Consider the following 9022-nt stretch of genomic DNA (forward strand, 5'->3'; position numbering starts at 1 on the left):
TTTCCAAAAGGTGATTTCTAGATAGTAAAGTGAAATACCAATTCGTTTATTCAAGGTACGTACAAGTTACGAAACCTTGCTTTTAGGTGCATGTTTAAGGACGGATCGAGAACTTAGTATCATGTATAGGGATGACTGAGTTAAATTGTTTGGTTATACATTGTGAATTTCGTACGACGTGCACTATTTTATATTGCAAGAATTATTTGTGCTCTAATTAGAGGCAAATGTATGTGATTTGTGGAATGATTTATTTATTACTCATTCATGATTATTGAAATAGGATGAGTAACGGAAGAATTCAAGTCTTATAAAAACGAGGTTAAGGTTTTGGGGTGCCTTATGCTCTCAAGGTGTTTATACACCGAGGTAGTTAAAGGAATAAATAATAAATGTTGCTTGTCACTAATAAATCAAGAATTGAAATTATAAAGATGTTTTACTTGATTGAATTGATATTGGATTGATTGTATTGTTTGCATATGAGTCATCACCAAGTCTAAACCTATAAATCACGTAAAGTGCAAGATGGATGAGCAACAAAACTCTAGATTGGTGCATGTAAGGAGGGTGATCCCGTCTAAGGGGTACTCTCCTTAAATGCCCATGGCCCTTTAAAAGCCTAGGACTTTACACTTGTTAGGGTATATTAGGATTTGAATTCCTGACTGTTTGGGGGGACCTTGAATTAGAAATGATTCTATCATACACGCTTTTTTGTAAGGAACAAGTAGGAGGCGCCAATGAGTTTTAGGAAAACCCATAAACCTCGTTCATGCCTTTCTCCCAAGTAGAGTTCAAGGGATATTTAGCATGAATCATAAGTTTACCCATGCCCAAATTGGTCTACATAAACCAGAAATGAGTTCGGGAGCGAGGGTACTAAGATAACGTTCCCTTTAGAGGGGAATCGCGATCCTAGCCCTAGTGCGGCCTCTACTAGCTCTTCCTTTTCACAATTTCATCACCAAACAATATATGCAACGTGCTACCTAAAGCTATGTTAATTGATTTTATTTACACACATCAATTCACGTAGGAATTACATCGTAAGGTCGTTATTCTTATTTAATTAAATTCGTGAAACGAACAAGAAAATAAACAATATTCGCCTTGGCTTAAGTGATCAACCAACAATTATTTTATTCAATTCTAATCTTTATGTAACGAAAGATACTATATGGAATTGATTAATTAATTATTTTAAAGGTGATCACACAACACTAATTAATTAATTAAGGTTCTTTTAAACAAGAAAATAAACGTGATTTAACTAAGTGCTCGGGAATTTACCACTTCTCTTTGCTAGATCTCTGTTTAGAACACTTATGGATTCCTTCTTATTGGGGAAGCTCCACCGTAGTAACAAGGTATCAAAAGGGTGAGTGTTTAGGACAAGAGGGATAGGAAGCATAAGTTCACAAGTATTCTGCCAGCGTTTTAGGTTATTTTCTGTGTGTTTAAGCCTCGGGTTAGGGTCTTATTTATAGGGAATGATTTGGTTTAGGGTTAAGAGCATTCTGCCGCAGCAGGTGTCGCGCGCAACTGAATGAGTTGCGCGCGGCTGTGACGCGCAAGTGAATACGTCGCACACAGATGATGCGCACAGTTATTTGTCTTGCGCACAGCTCTATGGTAAGATTTGATTTTTAAATATTTTGATATTAAGAATCTTTCGCGAGCGCATCTCCAGAAGTTGCGCGGAGTGCTGCACGCAACTGAATAAGTTACGCGCGACAGCTGAGTGCGACTTAGTGAGATGCGCGCGACATTTTTCGCGGCACCTTAAATTTTAACCTAGACGCTCCTAAATCCGTCATTATTGGGTTTTAAGCACGAGCTTAAGCCTAGTTATGATCGAGTTTAGTTAATTGGACCTTGTATTGGCCTTGTTCTTTTATTCGGGCTAGTCTTTTGTGTTTTGTGGCTTAACCAGTTATCCATAAGTATTCTTCACTTTGATCCAACACGAAGATGGCTTTATTTATCGTCATTGCACTTCCTGTCGGGACAGAAGGCCAAAAGTAGATGTCTACAGTTAGCCCCAACTTTGATCGAGTCTAGGATAGACGATGATCAAAGTAGTCAAGGAAAAATCCGAGACTCATTCTGCGAAGTTCTCTAAGATTAGGGAATCTTTTAGTAACGTTTAAGGATGTCGAAACAGTTCTCGGTTTGCTAAGTGTTTGAAATAAGTAGCTATTAAGACTAGAGAAATATTTCCCTAGTCTTAACGCGCTAAAGAATCTAGATTGATCCTTTGCGATTGTAGAATACTTTTCCAAGTAAATGTATTCTGGGTGATGTCAAGTCATGAGAAAAGATCGGTTTTAAAAAGAATAAAAGGGGATGATTTCCTCTCAATCATGTCATCGTTGGTCTAAAGTCCCTCGATATGTCATTGAAACTTAAGCCTGACTTTAACAAAGTAAAAAGAATAAAAAAAAAGGGTTTTGATATTCGAACCGAAAAGGGTCCGGCATTTGAGCTGGGTCCGATATTCGAACCGGATGTCCACAAGATAAAAATACATGTCTTAGGACTGGAGGCATATATCCAAATCCAGTGAGAGAGAAGAAAGTCAACAACTCTCTCTGTAGTTTTGTCCACAAGATGAGTACACGTGTCTCAGGACTGGGGGCACGTGACTACATGGGTGCGACACTGTCTCGTCACTCTTTATACAGGGGGTGGACGGACACCCTAACTGTCCGGCAAGTAAGTAAGCTCACTAACTACCGTATTTGCTTCCATTCAAGAAGTGCCTGTTCCTGAAGGTTCGGCGGGCCTGTCGACTCGTGAGCTAACGCCTACAGTAAATAGTCTACCTTTTAGTTCCGAGAGGTAGATCTCGCAAATCTTGGGTTGAGGTAAAATTTTATGCAACACCTACGCCGTACAATTTTACGCTGTACGCTACGCCATTTGCATTTTTACGCTGCATGAAAACGCCTTCCTTTTGTTTCGGACGTGAAAAAGAAGAAAACCCGGACACTTAAAACGTTAGTATAGTAAAATGACAAACCTGACTATGGGTTCTTTTACGTAAAGCACCACCACAAAACGTCTTTAGGCACGCTTACAAAAAACGTTCAGAACGTATGCTTGGGGAAGGCACAAAGCACGATGTGCATGCAAAATGATGTAAACAACTATCAAAGAAGAAAATAAACTACAAATGAAAAGTAACTAAAAGGATTTTGATAATTTGAGCGCCATTACGTCTAATAACGAGCAAAAACCGTTGAAAAAAATGATCAAACGGATAAAAATCCGGATACCGGTCATTTTAGTGACCAGTATTCGCGCGCAACTCAGTGGGTCGCGCTGGCCAGGCGCGCACATCGTTCTGAGTTGCGCCGCTATGTCACACGCAACTTCTAGAGTTGCGCGCGACACTCAGTTCAGCAAAAAAAAAACGCGAATGCGATTTTTCATTTCGCTCTCTCTCTCTCTCCTTCCTTCCTCCATTTTCGACGCTTTTTCACTCTAAAGAGCTCCATTTTTTGCGATTTTCAAAGCTGAAGGAAGCAAATCTTGCTCTTAATTCACATTTTCCATAATCCAATGTAAGTTTTTTGCTTAAATTCGTTCATTCTTGGCTGGCATTTGAGCGTTTTTTAAATCGTAAAACCCCAAATTTTGAATTTGGGAATTTTTTATTCGGTCCATTATTCTTGAAATTGTTTGTTCCATGTTGTTGTGCTATGTTTAAGGAGTGTTTTGCAACAAATTTCATGAACAATGGTTAAGTATTGAACCTTGTATGAGCATTTCTTTGTTTAAGTTCGATCTTGCTCTGTTTGTTCGAATTTTGCTCGAATCTGTTTCTTTTCTTGCTCATTTTGGTTATACTTGTTGATTATGAAGTATATTGTAGTATTAGAACTAGTATTACTTTCATAATTCACATTTTGCAAATTTTGAAATTGAAAAAATGGCGCGAAGTGTATACTTAGCTCGTTTTTGCCATATTCGAACTTCAAGATTGTTTGGTAGACGATAATTGTGTTGGTATTAACATTATTCGTCTTAGAATAGTTTATTCTTTGAGATTTTGAAATATAATCCCTTGAATTCTTAGTTGAAACTGGTATAGGATGGCTTTTGTGGGTGTTAAAAGCCCCCATTTACTGAGTTTGACTACAGGTATCGTAGCCCCCAAGTATGGATGGCATTCGATTTTTGTGTTTAGTCCTATCGGCAGCCATGCTGCCGAAATGGATCTAGAACACGATTATTAGTTTAGGAAAAAATGAACTAATAGAGAAATCTCGTCTATCATAGCATGGATTCGCATCCATTTGTCGACGCTGAGGAGATTCTAGGCGGTCTTGACGAGGTAGTTTGCCCTCGAAAGAGGGTGACCCGGCCTCGTGAGGAGGTTCGAGAGCGACGCGCCGCTGTTGATCGACGTTACCAAGAGGATGTGATCTAGGAGGCTCCTCCTGACTGGGACCCTAGGGTCCTTAAGTGGGATCCAGACCAGCACGTCTTGGTTCGAGGGTGGCGCGGCATCGTGAGTTTCTTACGCCTTCTTCTCTTTTTTTTTTTACTTTCCCTCTTTTCTTTTAATAACCGTTTTTTTATTATTTTGGCTCTCTCTCTTCTCTTTATTTTTTAGAGTGAGTCTAGCATGCGTCTATATGGCTCTGGTGACCTGCGGACTCGTTTTGAGAGCTTACCAGGCGAGGTAAAGGAGATTGTGGAGCTTTCAGGGATCGATCGCGCGCTAGCGGCTCTTCTGGATTTGTCGAGTCGGTCTGCTTCGTCAACTTTCCTCCGTGGATTGCTGGATTTTTGGTGGGATTCCACCAACACTTTTCACTTTCCGTGGGGAGAGATGATGGTCACCCCTTACGACTTCTCTATGATTACGGGTTTTCCTTTTGTAGGTGAGCCTGTAGTTATAGAGGTCGTAACAGGGCAGGACTTGAGACTGAGGGATCTTGTGGGGGATCATCTGGCGGCGATCCTTCACGTATATCCTCAGTCTTGTCCATACTCGATTCTTGCCTACGAGTTGTCGGTTGACGAGGTTGACCGGCAGTGTACACCTGAGCAGCTGGCTCGGATATAATTTCCCACAATCTTTCAGTCACTCTCTTGAGTGATCGGGGAGAGCATTTCCCTATCGGGTTACTTACCTGCCACATACAATTGGGGCAGGTAAGTAACCTGAACTGGGCGGAGGTGTCGTATGCCCGTATGCTCAGAGCTATGGGCAAGGCGTCCCGGGTAGTGGATTATGCGGCAGCTACTGAGGTAACTCGGATCTCCCTTACATGGCATGGTCGTATCCTTGAGGTACGTACTTTAAACTTTTTTTTAACTTTTTATTATTTATTTTTCTCTTTTAAAGTCGTTTCTCCTTTGTTTAGGCTTGGGGATACTCGTACCTGCCTTTCCTAGCCCCTAGGGTGCTCGGGGCTGCTAGCATTCCTATCGTCCATCGACTGGCTACGATTAGGAAAAGGCGAGCTACTTCAGCCGGCGACTTTCGCTAGAGGATTCTTTCGGCGACCTGTGCATCGGTGAGTATTTTGACAACACATGTGTATCTTTCTTTATTATTTTGTTTTGATGATTTTCATGTAATTGCATTAGATCGATCTCCGTCCTTGGAGTTTGATCGTCGGAGTCCCTGAAAATATCCGGTTTGGCATGGTTCGTTGCCGGTTCCGGGCTCTTTACTCGGGACTCCCGGTGCTCCAGAGGACGGACGCTTGGTTTTTAGGCGAGCGCGTTCTCTGGCAGCATTCGTCAGAGGAGCTTGTGGTTCCTGTGGATCCCCCGATCCGGATGCTACGTCCAGATTTGCTGTCGACCGAGGATCGAGCTCAGGCGATCCTTGGTTATCCAGCGGATCAGCTGGTGCTGCCGGATACTCCTTATCTAGCTTTCATTGCATCCAGGCTGACTCCTTTCCCAGCTTTTGTTCCGGTTAGTATCTCAATTCTCTCTTTTTCTCTTTTTTTTGTTTCTATTTATTTTTCGGAACTTTGTCCCCTTTTTATTATTTATTATTTTATTTTTTTTATTATTTTTTTAGCGGGTCGATCTAGGCGGTTGGGTGACTCCTACGGCGGAGATCACGTATACCGATGTTGTCGGGTCGGTAATTCGCAAGATCCTTCCAGCAGCGGAGGATGATGAGGGGATACCGTTCATTCCTGAGACGGTTAAGTCGGTATGTCTCTCTTTTTTTTGTATATGTACTTAAAATATTTCTAATTTTTTGCTTCATATACATTTATTTATTAACTGTCCTTGTATTCTTGGAACAGGTTCCACGGGAGACCGTGAACGATATGGTGAGGACTATACGTGCTTTCCGAGTTGCTTATCGGAGAGCCCTCATGACTTTGTCAAGCCGTGATCATCGGATGATTGCGGTAAGTTTCATTTCTTTTCTTTTTTGACGAAGTTATTACATTTCATGTATTAATCTTCGTTTTGGGATTTTGCAGGATGTACAGCAACCGTCTAGCAGTCGCAGAGCACCCTGATCCTTTTGTACACATTTTGTTATTATTTTAGGAAACAAATGTACATATTATTTTGTTTTGTTGTACATATGACACTTTTTTTGTATATGTCTTTATATTATTATTATTTTTTGTTTCCATGTGTACACATATAAAAAAAGCAAAAAAATTTCCGAGGGATGGAAAGGGTTCCCGACTTACCCCCCCCCCCCCCTCCGAAAAATAACAAAAGAAAGAAAAAAAAGGAAAAAAAAAGATTAAAAAGGAAATAAGGAAAACAGAAATAAGAAAATAGGGCAGAAAAAAGAAAGAAGGAAAAGAAGAACAAGAAAATAATAAAATAAAGAAAACAAATAAAAAGGAAAGAAAAGGGACACAAGAGTTAGCAAAAGGCAAGCGTATGATTAGTCTTAAGATTTCGTCAAGATTCCGTCATTATGTAAGCTAAAATACGGAAATAAGCCTAAATCACATGTCGCGACAGAGAAGACGCGCGCAACTGGATGAGTTGCGCGCGGCTGTCGCGCGCATGTGATTTAGTTGCGCGCGGATGTCGCGCGCAACTCATGAGTCGCGCGCGCCATCTGTTTGTGAACTTTCCTTTGGGCGAAAATTGCCGAAAATATGCCCCTCTTGGGTCTATTTAAGCATGGTTTCGTGTAGGTTTTTTTATCATCTGGCATTCATTCGCTTAGTAATATTATAAGAACTAAAAAGAATAATCTCTCTAAATTCTTACTCTCTCTCTTTTTTTTTTTTACATTGAACAATGGTGAAGACCTTTGAACAGTGTTTGAAGCAATGAGTTACCTCCCTTTCAAACGAGGAGAAACTAGCTTTTAAAATTTATCACCTAGACTCTCTATTGAATTATATGCAATTAGTGATTAATTTTGTTTTCCTTCATGCCGTAGTTAACCATTGGGATTCCAACCAAAAGGGGACGAAATTATTCCCCTTCATGGTGAGTTCGAGGCCTTGCTAGGCTTCCCTACAAATACTCTCCCTGTGACTTATTCGGCCCCATTGTCGGATCCCAAAGCTATATTCCAAAGATTTTTCGGCTTGTCCGACAATGATATGACCAATATTGGAATTGAAGAAGGCGTGAATTTAATTCAATTTATTGAATATTTCGTTGCCCCTCGTGACAACATGACTAAACAACGCTTTAAAATTCGTGCTTTATGCTATTGTCTTGTTGTCAATTGTTTGCTTAGGACATGCAAAGAATATGGAGATTATTCCATGGTGTTCGTAGTAGAGCAAATAGAGGGATGTCATTCACCTGCTCCTTTGGCTTTGGCAGAAACCATTTTATGCTTGAATCGCCTTAGAGGAGACCCTAACAAAAATGGTTTCACGGGAAGTCCACTCCTATTACACGTAAGTTTTTTTTTCATCGTTTTTTTTAGCGAAAGCCATGAAGTTGCGCTGGTATGTCCAGCGCAATCTTCTGCGCTGCGCGCGGATGGCGCGCGCAACTTATTCTAATGCGCGTGCCACCTGCTCGTGTAAAAAACTGATTATTTTTTAAAAATTTTTCAGATTTGGCTCTTGCATCGTTTGCGGATAGTTGATCAGCCACAAAATATCGAGGCTAATGGAGTACGGACATTCCCTGGATGTCGAATCCTTTACCCACAAGAATGAAGAGGAATGGACGTCGTTTTTCTGTCACGGGGTTCCTAACATACGTTTTGTGATTCCTTGGTGGAACATAAATAGTATGATTGGGAGTAGTCTCGATTGCCCTTACATTAGGCTTTTAGGCCTATCTAGCGCTACTTACATTTTTCCTTGCAGGGTAATGAGACAATACGGGATGAAACAGAATATTTCCCAGCAAGACTGTGATGCACCCAAAGATGTGACTTTTAGACCCGAGCGAATTTTTTGTTGGATAGAGTATTGGTTAAGTCTTTCAAGGTGGGTAGTACAAAATCCTGCTGCGAGTATTGTATTATCTTCCTTTTATAAAGCTTGGATGAATGCGGCGGATAAGGGCGAATTAAACAAGGCCCGATCTCAATATCTAACTGCCACAGCTCGCAATGCACCTAAGCCTTTAATGCATTCGGCCACCACTACCCCTCCTAGTGGCCAAAACAAAGGAGTAAGAAGAAAATTGGACTTCTCATCTCCTAAGGCGCGTTCGAAGGAATCCAAAAGGAAAGCTCCCTCCAAACCCGCACAAAAAGGTGTGATAATCAAGGAACCTTCGCAACAAACTCGAAAGAGGACTCTAACAAAAGCTTTGAAAAAGGGAAAAGGGGTTGAAAAGGCTCATATTCCTAAATTGAAGAATAATGTATGGGCAAGAAGAAGACTGTAGGAGAAAGCTCTAAGGTGTTTGAAAATACTGCGATGGAAACTACTCCTCCATCATCCGTGACAATTGAGGATATAGTGAAGCCTTAGAGTGTTACACAATTTCTTTTTTTTTTTTTTTTTGAATAAAGTGTAATCACTACTATGCCCCTTTTCTTTATTTATGATCTAGTTCAAGAATGTCTCTCTTTTTTTGAATTTGA

The sequence above is a fragment of the Chenopodium album genome, chromosome 1 (genome assembly GCF_948465745.1).
Source record: "Chenopodium album chromosome 1, dcCheAlbu1.1, whole genome shotgun sequence".
NCBI classification, from domain to species: Eukaryota; Viridiplantae; Streptophyta; class Magnoliopsida; order Caryophyllales; family Amaranthaceae; genus Chenopodium; species Chenopodium album.